Here is a 16829-nt window from a genome sequence, read left to right as displayed (position 1 = left end):
TTTTGCATGAAAAATTGAACGTTCTCGCATGAACATTAATTTACTCTAAATGTTGTTTATATCTCTTCCCGCAGTGAATAAACACGTTTTAAGCCCTCGAAGTGAGCATTTGGGCCTTTTTAAGTCACTTTTAACCATGAGCCAAATCTTGAGTTTTGGCTCCCTAGAAGCATGAAAATGACGACAAAGATGCTCATTTTATCTCCAAAAGTGATGATCCACCTCTGAGAGTCAAAATTAGTTGAAAGATGAACATTTTCAAAACGGACTATTTTGGTCATCTCAGAGCAATTTCATCAGGTCGCGGGGTCATCGATCGTTTTGCATGAAAAATTGAACGTTCTCGCATGAACATTAATTTACTCTAAATGTTGTTTATATCTCTTCCCGCAGTGAATAAACACGTTTTAAGCCCTCGAAGTGAGCATTTGGGCCTTTTTAAGTCACTTTTTACGATGAGCCAAATCTTGAGTTTTGGCTCCCTAGAAGCATGAAAATGACAATAAAGATGCTCATTTTATCTCCAAAAGTGATGATACACCTCTGAGAGTCAAAATTAGTTGAAAGATGAACATTTTCAAAACGGACTATTTTGGTCATCTCAGAGCAAATTCATCAGGTCGCGGGTCATCGATCGTTTTGCATGAAAAATTGAACGTTCTCGCATGAACATTAATTTACTCTAAATGTTGTTTATATCTCTTCCCGCAGTGAATAAACACGTTTTAAGCCCTCGAAGTGAGCATTTGGGTCCTTTTAATTCACTTTTAACCATGAGACAAATCTTGAGTTTTGGCTCCTTAGAAGCATGAAAATGACGATAAAGATGCTCATTTTATCTCCAAAAGTGATGATCCACCTCTGAGAGTCAAAATTAGTTGAAAGATGAACATTTTCAAAACGGACTATTTCGGTCATCTCAGAGCAATTTCATCAGGTCGCGGGTCATCGATCGTTTTGCATGAAAAATTGAACGTTCTCGCATGAACATTAATTTACTCTAAATGTTGTTTATATCTCTTCCCGCAGTGAATAAACACGTTTTAAGCCCTCGAAGTGAGCATTTGGGCCTTTTTAAGTCACTTTTAACCATGAGCCAAATCTTGAGTTTTGGCTCCCTAGAAGCATGAAAATGACGACAAAGATGCTCATTTCATCTCCAAAAGTGATGATCCACCTCTGAGAGTCAAAATTAGTTGAAAGATGAACATTTTCAAAACGGACTATTTTGGTCATCTCAGAGCAATTTCATCAGGTCGCGGGGTCATCGATCGTTTTGCATGAAAAATTGAACGTTCTCGCATGAACATTAATTTACTCTAAATGTTGTTTATATCTCTTCCCGCAGTGAATAAACACGTTTTAAGCCCTCGAAGTGAGCATTTGGGTCCTTTTAATTCACTTTTAACCATGAGACAAATCTTGAGTTTTGGCTCCTTAGAAGCATGAAAATGACGATAAAAATGCTCATTTTATCTCCAAAGTGATGATCCACCTCTGAGAGTCAAAATTAGTTGAAAGATGAACATTTTCAAAAGGGACTATTTCGGTCATCTCAGAGCAATTTCATCAGGTCGCGGGTCATCGATCGTTTTGCATGAAAAATTGAACGTTCTCGCATGAACATTAATTTACTCTAAATGTTGTTTATATCTCTTCCCGCAGTGAATAAACACGTTTTAAGCCCTCGAAGTGAGCATTTGGGCCTTTTTAAGTCACTTTTAACCATGAGCCAAATCTTGAGTTTTGGCTCCCTAGAAGCATGAAAATGACGACAAAGATGCTCATTTTATCTCCAAAAGTGATGATCCACCTCTGAGAGTCAAAATTAGTTGAAAGATGAACATTTTCAAAACGGACTATTTTGGTCATCTCAGAGCAATTTCATCAGGTCGCGGGGTCATCGATCGTTTTGCATGAAAAATTGAACGTTCTCGCATGAACATTAATTTACTCTAAATGTTGTTTATATCTCTTCCCGCAGTGAATAAACACGTTTTAAGCCCTCGAAGTGAGCATTTGGGCCTTTTTAAGTCACTTTTAACCATGAGCCAAATCTTGTGTTTTGGCTCCCTAGAAGCATGAAAATGACTATAAAGATGCTCATTTTAGCTCCAAAAGTGATGATCCACCTCTGAGAGTAAAAATTAGTTGAAAGATGAACATTTTCAAAACGTACCATTTTGGTCATCTCAGAGCAATTTCATCAGGTCGCGGGTCAATGATCGTTTTGCATGAAAAATTGAACGTTCTCGCATGAACATTATTTTACTCTAAATGTTGTTTATATCTCTTCCCGCAGTGAATAAACACGTTTAAGCCCTCGAAGTGAGCATTTGGGCCTTTTTAAGTCACTTTTTACCATGAGCCAAATCTTGAGTTTTGGCTCCCTAGAAGCATGAAAATGACAATAAAGATGCTCATTTTATCTCCAAAAGTGATGATACACCTCTGAGAGTCAAAATTAGTTGAAAGATGAACATTTTCAAAACTGACTATTTTGGTCATCTCAGAGCAATTTCATCAGGTCGCGGGTCATCGATCGTTTTGCATGAAAAATTGAACGTTCTCGCATGAACATTAATTTACTCTAAATGTTGTTTATATCTCTTCCCGCAGTGAATAAACACGTTTTAAGCCCTCGAAGTGAGCATTTGGGTCCTTTTAATTCACTTTTAACCATGAGACAAATCTTGAGTTTTGGCTCCTTAGAAGCATGAAAATGACGATAAAGATGCTCATTTTATCTCCAAAAGTGATGATCCACCTCTGAAAGTCAGAATTAGTTGAAAGATGGAAGATTTTAAAACGGACCATTTTGGTCATCTCAGAGCAATTTCATCAGGTCGCGAGTCATCGATCGTTTTGCATGAAAAATTGAACGTTCTCGCATGAACATTAATTTACTCTAAATGTTGTTTATATCTCTTCCCGCAGTGAATAAACACGTTTTAAGCCCTCGAAGTGAGCATTTGGGTCCTTTTAAGTCACTTTTACCCATGAGCCAAATCTTGAGTTTTGGCTCCCTAGAAGCATGAAAATGACTATAAAGATGCTCGTTTTAGCTCCAAAAGTGATGATCCACCTCTGAGAGTAAAAATTAGTTGAAAGATGAACATTTTCAAAACGGACCATTTTGGTCATCTCAGAGCAATTTCATCAGGTCGCGGGTCAATGATCGTTTTGCATGAAAAATTGAACGTTCTCGCATGAACATTATTTTACTCTAAATGTTGTTTATATCTCTTCCCGCAGTGAATAAACACGTTTAAGCCCTCGAAGTGAGCATTTGGGCCTTTTTAAGTCACTTTTTACCATGAGCCAAATCTTGAGTTTTGGCTCCCTAGAAGCATGAAAATGACAATAAAGATGCTAATTTTATCTCCAAAAGTGATGATACACCTCTGAGAGTCAAAATTAGTTGAAAGATGAACATTTTCAAAACTGACTATTTTGGTCATCTCAGAGCAATTTCATCAGGTCGCGGGTCATCGATCGTTTTGCATGAAAAATTGAACGTCCTCGCATGAACATTAATTTACTCTAAATGTTGTTTATATCTCTTCCCGCAGTGAATAAACACGTTTTAAGCCCTCGAAGTGAGCATTTGGGTCCTTTTAATTCACTTTTAACCATGAGACAAATCTTGAGTTTTGGCTCCTTAGAAGCATGAAAATGACGATAAAGATGCTCATTTTATCTCCAAAAGTGATGATCCACCTCTGAAAGTCAGAATTAGTTGAAAGATGGAAGATTTTAAAACGGACCATTTTGGTCATCTCAGAGCAATTTCATCAGGTCGCGAGTCATCGATCGTTTTGCATGAAAAATTGAACGTTCTCGCATGAACATTAATTTACTCTAAATGTTGTTTATATCTCTTCCCGCAGTGAATAAACACGTTTTAAGCCCTCGAAGTGAGCATTTGGGCCTTTTTAATTCACTTTTAACCATGAGCCAAATCTTGAGTTTTGGCTCCCTAGAAGCATGAAAATGACGACAAAGATGCTCATTTTATCTCCAAAAGTGATGATCCACCTCTGAGAGTCAAAATTAGTTGAAAGATGAAAATTTTCAAAACGGACTATTTTGGTCATCTCAGAGCAATTTCATCAGGTCGCGGGGTCATCGATCGTTTTGCATGAAAAATTGAACGTTCTCGCATGAACATTAATTTACTCTAAATGTTGTTTATATCTCTTCCCGCAGTGAATAAACACGTTTTAAGCCCTCGAAGTGAGCATTTGGGCCTTTTTAAGTCACTTTTAACCATGAGCCAAATCTTGAGTTTTGGCTCCCTAGAAGTATGAAATTGACAATAAAGATGCTCATTTTATCTCCAAAAGTGATGATCCACTTCTGAAAGTCAGAATTAGTTGAAAGATGGAAGGTTTTAAAACGGACCATTTGGTCATCTCAGAGCAATTTCATCAGGTCGCGGGTCATCGATCGTTTTGCATGAAAAATTGAACGTTCTCGCATGAACAATAATTTACTCTAAATGTTGTTTATATCTCTTCCCGCAGTGAATAAACACGTTTTAAGCCCTCGAAGTGAGCATTTGGTTCCTTTTAAGTCACTTTTACCCATGAGCCAAATCTTGAGTTTTGGCTCCCTAGAAGCATGAAAATGACTATAAAGATGCTCGTTTTAGCTCCAAAAGTGATGATCCACCTCTGAGAGTAAAGATTAGTTGAAAGATGAACATTTTCAAAACGGACCATTTTGGTCATCTCAGAGCAATTTCATCTGGTCGCGGGTCAATGATCGTTTTGCATGAAAAATTGAACGTTCTCGCATGAACATTATTTTACTCTAAATGTTGTTTATATCTCTTCCCGCAGTGAATAAACACGTTTAAGCCCTCGAAGTGAGCATTTGGGCCTTTTTAAGTCACTTTTTACGATGAGCCAAATCTTGAGTTTTGGCTCCCTAGAAGCATGAAAATGACAATAAAGATGCTCATTTTATCTCCAAAAGTGATGATACACCTCTGAGAGTCAAAATTAGTTGAAAGATGAACATTTTCAAAACGGACTATTTTGGTCATCTCAGAGCAATTTCATCAGGTCGCGGGTCATCGATCGTTTTGCATGAAAAATTGAACGTTCTCGCATGAACATTAATTTACTCTAAATGTTGTTTATATCTCTTCCCGCAGTGAATAAACACATTTTAAGCCCTCGAAGTGAGCATTTGGGTCCTTTTAATTCACTTTTAACCATGAGACAAATCTTGAGTTTTGGCTCCTTAGAAGCATGAAAATGACGATAAAGATGCTCATTTTATCTCCAAAAGTGATGATCCACCTCTGAGAGTCAAAATTAGTTGAAAGATGAACATTTTCAAAACGGACTATTTCGGTCATCTCAGAGCAATTTCATCAGTTCACGGGTCATCGATCGTTTTGCATGAAAAATTGAACGTTCTCGCATGAACATTAATTTACTCTAAATGTTGTTTATATCTCTTCCAGCAGTGAATAAACACGTTTTAAGCCCTCGAAGTGAGCATTTGGGCCTTTTTAAGTCACTTTTAACCATGAGCCAAATCTTGAGTTTTGGCTCCCTAGAAGCATGAAAATGACGACAAAGATGCTCATTTTATCTCCAAAAGTGATGATCCACCTCTGAGAGTCAAAATTAGTTGAAAGATGAACATTTTCAAAACGGACTATTTTGGTCATCTCAGAGCAATTTCATCAGGTCGCGGGGTCATCGATCGTTTTGCATGAAAAATTGAACGTTCTCGCATGAACATTAATTTACTCTAAATGTTGTTTATATCTCTTCCCGCAGTGAATAAACACGTTTTAAGCCCTCGAAGTGAGCATTTGGGTCCTTTTAATTCACTTTTAACCATGAGACAAATCTTGAGTTTTGGCTCCTTAGAAGCATGAAAATGACGATAAAGATGCTCATTTTATCTCCAAAAGTGATGATCCACCTCTGAGAGTCAAAATTAGTTGAAAGATGAACATTTTCAAAAGGGACTATTTCAACCATCTCAGAGCAATTTCATCAGGTCGCGGGTCATCGATCGTTTTGCATGAAAAATTGAACGTTCTCGCATGAACATTAATTTACTCTAAATGTTGTTTATATCTCTTCCCGCAGTGAATAAACACGTTTTAAGCCCTCGAAGTGAGCATTTGGGCCTTTTTAAGTCACTTTTAACCATGAGCCAAATCTTGAGTTTTGGCTCCCTAGAAGCATGAAAATGACGACAAAGATGCTCATTTTATCTCCAAAAGTGATGATCCACCTCTGAGAGTCAAAATTAGTTGAAAGATGAACATTTTCAAAACGGACTATTTTGGTCATCTCAGAGCAATTTCATCAGGTCGCGGGGTCATCGATCGTTTTGCATGAAAAATTGAACGTTCTCGCATGAACATTAATTTACTCTAAATGTTGTTTATATCTCTTCCCGCAGTGAATAAACACGTTTTAAGCCCTCGAAGTGAGCATTTGGGCCTTTTTAAGTCACTTTTAACCATGAGCCAAATCTTGTGTTTTGGCTCCCTAGAAGCATGAAAATGACTATAAAGATGCTAATTTTAGCTCCAAAAGTGATGATCCACCTCTGAGAGTAAAAATTAGTTGAAAGATGAACATTTTCAAAACGTACCATTTTGGTCATCTCAGAGCAATTTCATCAGGTCGCGGGTCAATGATCGTTTTGCATGAAAAATTGAACGTTCTCGCATGAACATTATTTTACTCTAAATGTTGTTTATATCTCTTCCCGCAGTGAATAAACACGTTTAAGCCCTCGAAGTGAGCATTTGGGCCTTTTTAAGTCACTTTTTACCATGAGCCAAATCTTGAGTTTTGGCTCCCTAGAAGCATGAAAATGACAATAAAGATGCTCATTTTATCTCCAAAAGTAATGATACACCTCTGAGAGTCAAAATTAGTTGAAAGATGAACATTTTCAAAACTGACTATTTTGGTCATCTCAGAGCAATTTCATCAGGTCGCGGGTCATCGATCGTTTTGCATGAAAAATTGAACGTTCTCGCATGAACATTAATTTACTCTAAATGTTGTTTATATCTCTTCCCGCAGTGAATAAACACGTTTTAAGCCCTCGAAGTGAGCATTTGGGTCCTTTTAATTCACTTTTAACCATGAGACAAATCTTGAGTTTTGGCTCCTTAGAAGCATGAAAATGACGATAAAGATGCTCATTTTATCTCCAAAAGTGATGATCCACCTCTGAAAGTCAGAATTAGTTGAAAGATGGAAGATTTTAAAACGGACCATTTTGGTCATCTCAGAGCAATTTCATCAGGTCGCGAGTCATCGATCGTTTTGCATGAAAAATTGAACGTTCTCGCATGAACATTAATTTACTCTAAATGTTGTTTATATCTCTTCCCGCAGTGAATAAACACGTTTTAAGCCCTCGAAGTGAGCATTTGGGCCTTTTTAAGTCACTTTTAACCATGAGCCAAATCTTGAGTTTTGGCTCCCTAGAAGCATGAAAATGACGACAAAGATGCTCATTTTATCTCCAAAAGTGATGATCCACCTCTGAGAGTCAAAATTAGTTGAAAGATGAACATTTTCAAAACGGACTATTTTGGTCATCTCAGAGCAATTTCATCAGGTCGCGGGGTCATCGATCGTTTTGCATGAAAAATTGAACGTTCTCGCATGAACATTAATTTACTCTAAATGTTGTTTATATCTCTTCCCGCAGTGAATAAACACGTTTTAAGCCCTCGAAGTGAGCATTTGGGCCTTTTTAAGTCACTTTTAACCATGAGCCAAATCTTGAGTTTTGGCTCCCTAGAAGTATGAAAATGACGATAAAGATGCTCATTTTATCTCCAAAAGTGATGATCCACTTCTGAAAGTCAGAATTAGTTGAAAGATGGAAGGTTTTAAAACGGACCATTTGGTCATCTCAGAGCAATTTCATCAGGTCGCGGGTCATCGATCGTTTTGCATGAAAAATTGAACGTTCTCGCATGAACAATAATTTACCCTAAATGTTGTTTATATCTCTTCCCGCAGTGAATAAACACGTTTTAAGCCCTCGAAGTGAGCATTTGGGTCCTTTTAAGTCACTTTTACCCATGAGCCAAATCTTGAGTTTTGGCTCCCTAGAAGCATGAAAATGACTATAAAGATGCTCGTTTTAGCTCCAAAAGTGATGATCCACCTCTGAGAGTAAAAATTAGTTGAAAGATGAACATTTTCAAAACGGACCATTTTGGTCATCTCAGAGCAATTTCATCAGGTCGCGGGTCAATGATCGTTTTGCATGAATAATTGAACGTTCTCGCATGAACATTATTTTACTCTAAATGTTGTTTATATCTCTTCCAGCAGTGAATAAACACGTTTAAGCCCTCGAAGTGAGCATTTGGGCCTTTTTAAGTCACTTTTTACTATGAGCCAAATCTTGAGTTTTGGCTCCCTAGAAGCATGAAAATGACAATAAAGATGCTCATTTTATCTCCAAAAGTGATGATACACCTCTGAGAGTCAAAATTAGTTGAAAGATGAACATTTTCAAAACGGACTATTTTGGTCATCTCAGAGCAATTTCATCAGGTCGCGGTCATCGATCGTTTTGCATGAAAAATTGAACGTTCTCGCATGAACATTAATTTACTCTAAATGTTGTTTATATCTCTTCCCGCAGTGAATAAACACGTTTTAAGCCCTCGAAGTGAGCATTTGGGTCCTTTTAATTCACTTTTAACCATGAGACAAATCTTGAGTTTTGGCTCCTTAGAAGCATGAAAATGACTATAAAGATGCTCATTTTATCTCCAAAAGTGATGATCCACCTCTGAGAGTCAAAATTAGTTGAAAGATGAACATTTTCAAAACGGACTATTTCGGTCATCTCAGAGCAATTTCATCAGGTCGCGGGTCATCGATCGTTTTGCATGAAAAATTGAACGTTCTCGCATGAACATTAATTTACTCTAAATGTTGTTTATATCTCTTCCCGCAGTGAATAAACACGTTTTAAGCCCTCGAAGTGAGCATTTGGGCCTTTTTAAGTCACTTTTAACCATGAGCCAAATCTTGTGTTTTGGCTCCCTAGAAGCATGAAAATGACTATAAAGATGCTCATTTTAGCTCCAAAAGTGATGATCCACCTCTGAGAGTCAAAATTAGTTGAAAGATGAAAATTTTCAAAACGGACCATTTTGGTCATCTCGGAGCAATTTCATCAGGTCGCGGGTCATCGATCGTTTTGCATGAAAAATTGAATGTTCTTGCATGAACATTAATTTACTCTAAATGTTGTTTATATCTCTTCCTGCATTGAATAAACACGCTTTAAGCCCTCAAAGTGAGCATTTGGGCCTTTTTAAGTCACTTTTAACCATGAGCCAAATCTTGAGTTTTGGCTCCCTAGAAGTATGAAAATGACGATAAAGATGCTCATTTTATCTCCAAAAGTGATGATCCACCTCTGAGAGTCAAAATTAGTTGAAAGATGAACATTTTCAAAACGGACTATTTCGGTCATCTCAGAGCAATTTCATCAGGTCGCGGGTCATCGATCGTTTTGCATGAAAAATTGAACGTTCTCGCATGAACAATAATTTACTCTAAATGTTGTTTATATCTCTTCCCGCAGTGACTAAACACGTTTTAAGCCCTCGAAGTGAGCATTTAGGTCCTTTTAAGTCACTTGTACCCATGAGCCAAATCTTGAGTTTTGGCTCCCTAGAAGCATGAAAATGACCCTAGAATGCTCCCTAGAAGCATGAAAATTACGATAAAGATGCTCATTTTATCTCCAAAAGTGATGATCCACCTCTGAAAGTCAGAATTAGTTGAAATATGGAAGGTTTTAAAAACGGACCATTTTGGTCATCTCGGAGCAATTTCATCAGGTCGCGGGTCATCGATCGTTTTGCATGAAAAATTCAACGTTCTCGCATGAACATTAATTTACTCTAAATGTTGTTTATATCTCTTCCCGCAGTGAATAAACACGTTTTAAGCCCTCGAAGTGAGCATTTGGGTCCTTTTAAGTCACTTTTACCCATGAGCCAAATCTTGAGTTTTGGCTCCCTAGAAGCATGAAAATGACTATAAAGATGCTCGTTTTAGCTCCAAAAGTGATGATCCACCTCTGAGAGTAAAAATTAGTTGAAAGATGAACATTTTCAAAACGGACCATTTTGGTCATCTCAGAGCAATTTCATCAGGTCGCGGGTCAATGATCGTTTTGCATGAAAAATTGAACGTTCTCGCATGAACATTATTTTACTCTAAATGTTGTTTATATCTCTTCCCGCAGTGAATAAACACGTTTAAGCCCTCGAAGTGAGCATTTGGGCCTTTTTAAGTCACTTTTTACGATGAGCCAAATCTTGAGTTTTGGCTCCCTAGAAGCATGAAAATGACAATAAAGATGCTCATTTTATCTCCAAAAGTGATGATACACCTCTGAGAGTCAAAATTAGTTGAAAGATGAACATTTTCAAAACGGACTATTTTGGTCATCTCAGAGCAATTTCATCAGGTCGCGGGTTATCGATCGTTTTGCATGAAAAATTGAACGTTCTCGCATGAACATTAATTTACTCTAAATGTTGTTTATATCTCTTCCCGCAGTGAATAAACACGTTTTAAGCCCTCGAAGTGAGCATTTGGGTCCTTTTAATTCACTTTTAACCATGAGACAAATCTTGAGTTTTGGCTCCTTAGAAGCATGAAAATGACGATAAAGATGCTCATTTTATCTCCAAAAGTGATGATCCACCTCTGAGAGTCAAAATTAGTTGAAAGATGAACATTTTCAAAACGGACTATTTCGGTCATCTCAGAGCAATTTCATCAGGTCGCGGGTCATCGATCGTTTTGCATGAAAAATTGAACGTTCTCGCATGAACATTAATGTACTCTAAATGTTGTTTATATCTCTTCCCGCAGTGAATAAACACGTTTTAAGCCCTCGAAGTGAGCATTTGGGCCTTTTTAAGTCACTTTTAACCATGAGCCAAATCTTGAGTTTTGGCTCCCTAGAAGCATGAAAATGACGACAAAGATGCTCATTTTATCTCCAAAAGTGATGATCCACCTCTGAGAGTCAAAATTAGTTAAAAGATGAACATTTTCAAAACGGACTATTTTGGTCATCTCAGAGCAATTTCATCAGGTCGCGGGGTCATCGATCGTTTTGCATGAAAAATTGAACGTTCTCGCATGAACATTAATTTACTCTAAATGTTGTTTATATCTCTTCCCGCAGTGAATAAACACGTTTTAAGCCCTCGAAGTGAGCATTTGGGTCCTTTTAATTCACTTTTAACCATGAGACAAATCTTGAGTTTTGGCTCCTTAGAAGCATGAAAATGACGATAAAGATGCTCATTTTATCTCCAAAAGTGATGATCCACCTCTGAGAGTCAAAATTAGTTGAAAGATGAACATTTTCAAAAGGGACTATTTCGGTCATCTCAGAGCTATTTCATCAGGTCGCGGGTCATCGATCGTTTTGCATGAAAAATTGAACGTTCTCGCATGAACATTAATTTACTCTAAATGTTGTTTATATCTCTTCCCGCAGTGAATAAACACGTTTTAAGCCCTCGAAGTGAGCATTTGGGACTTTTTAAGTCACTTTTAACCATGAGCCAAATCTTGAGTTTTGGCTCCCTAGAAGCATGAAAATGACGACAAAGATGCTCATTTTATCTCCAAAAGTGATGATCCACCTCTGAGAGTCAAAATTAGTTGAAAGATGAACATTTTCAAAACGGACTATTTTGGTCATCTCAGAGCAATTTCATCAGGTCGCGGGGTCATCGATCGTTTTGCATGAAAAATTGAACGTTCTCGCATGAACATTAATTTACTCTAAATGTTGTTTATATCTCTTCCCGCAGTGAATAAACACGTTTTAAGCCCTCGAAGTGAGCATTTGGGCCTTTTTAAGTCACTTTTAACCATGAGCCAAATCTTGTGTTTTGGCTCCCTAGAAGCATGAAAATGACTATAAAGATGCTCATTTTAGCTCCAAAAGTGATGATCCACCTCTGAGAGTAAAAATTAGTTGAAAGATGAACATTTTCAAAACGTACCATTTTGGTCATCTCAGAGCAATTTCATCAGGTTGCGGGTCATTGATCGTTTTGCATGAAAAATTGAACGTTCTCGCATGAACATTATTTTACTCTAAATGTTGTTTATATCTCTTCCCGCAGTGAATAAACACGTTTAAGCCCTCGAAGTGAGCATTTGGGCCTTTTTAAGTCACTTTTTACCATGAGCCAAATCTTGAGTTTTGGCTCCCTAGAAGCATGAAAATGACAATAAAGATGCTCATTTTATCTCCAAAAGTGATGATACACCTCTGAGAGTCAAAATTAGTTGAAAGATGAACATGTTCAAAACTGACTATTTTGGTCATCTCAGAGCAATTTCATCAGGTCGCGGGTCATCGATCGTTTTGCATGAAAAATTGAACGTTCTCGCATGAACATTAATTTACTCTAAATGTTGTTTATATCCCTTCCCGCAGTGAATAAACACGTTTTAAGCCCTCGAAGTGAGCATTTGGGTCCTTTTAATTCACTTTTAACCATGAGACAAATCTTGAGTTTTGGCTCCTTAGAAGCATGAAAATGACGATAAAGATGCTCATTTTATCTCCAAAAGTGATGATCCACCTCTGAAAGTCAGAATTAGTTAAAAGATGGAAGATTTTAAAACGGACCATTTTGGTCATCTCAGAGCAATTTCATCAGGTCGCGAGTCATCGATCGTTTTGCATGAAAAATTGAACGTTCTCGCATGAACATTAATTTACTCTAAATGTTGTTTATATCTCTTCCCGCAGTGAATAAACACGTTTTAAGCCCTCGAAATGAGCATTTGGGCCTTTTTAAGTCACTTTTAACCATGAGCCAAATCTTGAGTTTTGGCTCCCTAGAAGCATGAAAATGACGACAAAGATGCTCATTTTATCTCCAAAAGTGATGATCCACCTCTGAGAGTCAAAATTAGTTGAAAGATGAACATTTTCAAAACGGACTATTTTGGTCATCTCAGAGCAATTTCATCAGGTCGCGGGGTCATCGATCGTTTTGCATGAAAAATTGAACGTTCTCGCATGAACATTAATTTACTCTAAATGTTGTTTATATCTCTTCCCGCAGTGAATAAACACGTTTTAAGCCCTCGAAGTGAGCATTTGGGCCTTTTTAAGTCACTTTTAACCATGAGCCAAATCTTGAGTTTTGGCTCCCTAGAAGTATGAAAATGACGATAAAGATGCTCATTTTATCTCCAAAAGTGATGATCCACTTCTGAAAGTCAGAATTAGTTGAAAGATGGAAGGTTTTAAAACGGACCATTTGGTCATCTCAGAGCAATTTCATCAGGTCGCGGGTCATCGATCGTTTTGCATGAAAAATTGAACGTTCTCGCATGAACAATAATTTACTCTAAATGTTGTTTATATCTCTTCCCGCAGTGAATAAACACGTTTTAAGCCCTCGAAGTGAGCATTTGGGTCCTTTTAAGTCACTTTTACCCATGAGCCAAATCTTGAGTTTTGGCTCCCTAGAAGCATGAAAATGACTATAAAGATGCTCGTTTTAGCTCCAAAAGTGATGATCCACCTCTGAGAGTAAAAATTAGTTGAAAGATGAACATTTTCAAAACGGACCATTTTGGTCATCTCAGAGCAATTTCATCAGGTCGCGGGTCAATGATCGTTTTGCATGAAAAATTGAACGTTCTCGCATGAACATTATTTTACTCTAAATGTTGTTTATATCTCTTCCCGCAGTGAATAAACACGTTTAAGCCCTCGAAGTGAGCATTTGGGCCTTTTTAAGTCACTTTTTACGATGAGCCAAATCTTGAGTTTTGGCTCCCTAGAAGCATGAAAATGACAATAAAGATGCTCATTTTATCTCCAAAAGTGATGATACACCTCTGAGAGTCAAAATTAGTTGAAAGATGAACATTTTCAAAACGGACTATTTTGGTCATCTCAGAGCAATTTCATCAGGTCGCGGTCATCGATCGTTTTGCATGAAAAATTGAACGTTCTCGCATGAACATTAATTTACTCTAAATGTTGTTTATATCTCTTCCCGCAGTGAATAAACACGTTTTAAGCCCTCGAAGTGAGCATTTGGGTCCTTTTAATTCACTTTTAACCATGAGACAAATCTTGAGTTTTGGCTCCTTAGAAGCATGAAAATGACTATAAAGATGCTCATTTTATCTCCAAAAGTGATGATCCACCTCTGAGAGTCAAAATTAGTTGAAAGATGAACATTTTCAAAACGGACTATTTCGGTCATCTCAGAGCAATTTCATCAGGTCGCGGGTCATCGATCGTTTTGCATGAAAAATTGAACGTTCTCGCATGAACATTAATTTACTCTAAATGTTGTTTATATCTCTTCCCGCAGTGAATAAACACGTTTTAAGCCCTCGAAGTGAGCATTTGGGCCTTTTTAAGTCACTTTTAACCATGAGCCAAATCTTGTGTTTTGGCTCCCTAGAAGCATGAAAATGACTATAAAGATGCTCATTTTAGCTCCAAAAGTGATGATCCACCTCTGAGAGTCAAAATTAGTTGAAAGATGAAAATTTTCAAAACGGACCATTTTGGTCATCTCGGAGCAATTTCATCAGGTCGCGGGTCATCGATCGTTTTGCATGAAAAATTGAATGTTCTTGCATGAACATTAATTTACTCTAAATGTTGTTTATATCTCTTCCTGCATTGAATAAACACGCTTTAAGCCCTCAAAGTGAGCATTTGGGCCTTTTTAAGTCACTTTTAACCATGAGCCAAATCTTGAGTTTTGGCTCCCTAGAAGTATGAAAATGACGATAAAGATGCTCATTTTATCTCCAAAAGTGATGATCCACCTCTGAGAGTCAAAATTAGTTGAAAGATGAACATTTTCAAAACGGACTATTTCGGTCATCTCAGAGCAATTTCATCAGGTCGCGGGTCATCGATCGTTTTGCATGAAAAATTGAACGTTCTCGCATGAACAATAATTTACTCTAAATGTTGTTTATATCTCTTCCCGCAGTGACTAAACACGTTTTAAGCCCTCGAAGTGAGCATTTAGGTCCTTTTAAGTCACTTGTACCCATGAGCCAAATCTTGAGTTTTGGCTCCCTAGAAGCATGAAAATTACCCTAGAATGCTCCCTAGAAGCATGAAAATTACGATAAAGATGCTCATTTTATCTCCAAAAGTGATGATCCACCTCTGAAAGTCAGAATTAGTTGAAATATGGAAGGTTTTAAAAACGGACCATTTTGGTCATCTCGGAGCAATTTCATCAGGTCGCGGGTCATCGATCGTTTTGCATGAAAAATTCAACGTTCTCGCATGAACATTAATTTACTCTAAATGTTGTTTATATCTCTTCCCGCAGTGAATAAACACGTTTTAAGCCCTCGAAGTGAGCATTTGGGTCCTTTTAAGTCACTTTTACCCATGAGCCAAATCTTGAGTTTTGGCTCCCTAGAAGCATGAAAATGACTATAAAGATGCTCGTTTTAGCTCCAAAAGTGATGATCCACCTCTGAGAGTAAAAATTAGTTGAAAGATGAACATTTTCAAAACGGACCATTTTGGTCATCTCAGAGCAATTTCATCAGGTCGCGGGTCAATGATCGTTTTGCATGAAAAATTGAACGTTCTCGCATGAACATTATTTTACTCTAAATGTTGTTTATATCTCTTCCCGCAGTGAATAAACACGTTTAAGCCCTCGAAGTGAGCATTTGGGCCTTTTTAAGTCACTTTTTACGATGAGCCAAATCTTGAGTTTTGGCTCCCTAGAAGCATGAAAATGACAATAAAGATGCTCATTTTATCTCCAAAAGTGATGATACACCTCTGAGAGTCAAAATTAGTTGAAAGATGAACATTTTCAAAACGGACTATTTTGGTCATCTCAGAGCAATTTCATCAGGTCGCGGGTTATCGATCGTTTTGCATGAAAAATTGAACGTTCTCGCATGAACATTAATTTACTCTAAATGTTGTTTATATCTCTTCCCGCAGTGAATAAACACGTTTTAAGCCCTCGAAGTGAGCATTTGGGTCCTTTTAATTCACTTTTAACCATGAGACAAATCTTGAGTTTTGGCTCCTTAGAAGCATGAAAATGACGATAAAGATGCTCATTTTATCTCCAAAAGTGATGATCCACCTCTGAGAGTCAAAATTAGTTGAAAGATGAACATTTTCAAAACGGACTATTTCGGTCATCTCAGAGCAATTTCATCAGGTCGCGGGTCATCGATCGTTTTGCATGAAAAATTGAACGTTCTCGCATGAACATTAATGTACTCTAAATGTTGTTTATATCTCTTCCCGCAGTGAATAAACACGTTTTAAGCCCTCGAAGTGAGCATTTGGGCCTTTTTAAGTCACTTTTAACCATGAGCCAAATCTTGAGTTTTGGCTCCCTAGAAGCATGAAAATGACGACAAAGATGCTCATTTTATCTCCAAAAGTGATGATCCACCTCTGAGAGTCAAAATTAGTTAAAAGATGAACATTTTCAAAACGGACTATTTTGGTCATCTCAGAGCAATTTCATCAGGTCGCGGGGTCATCGATCGTTTTGCATGAAAAATTGAACGTTCTCGCATGAACATTAATTTACTCTAAATGTTGTTTATATCTCTTCCCGCAGTGAATAAACACGTTTTAAGCCCTCGAAGTGAGCATTTGGGTCCTTTTAATTCACTTTTAACCATGAGACAAATCTTGAGTTTTGGCTCCTTAGAAGCATGAAAATGACGATAAAGATGCTCATTTTATCTCCAAAAGTGATGATCCACCTCTGAGAG

Source organism: Lissotriton helveticus, chromosome 2_1 (assembly GCF_964261635.1).
Source record: "Lissotriton helveticus chromosome 2_1, aLisHel1.1, whole genome shotgun sequence".
Lineage (NCBI taxonomy): Eukaryota > Metazoa > Chordata > Amphibia > Caudata > Salamandridae > Lissotriton > Lissotriton helveticus.
Note: the sequence above shows the minus strand (reverse complement) of the source record.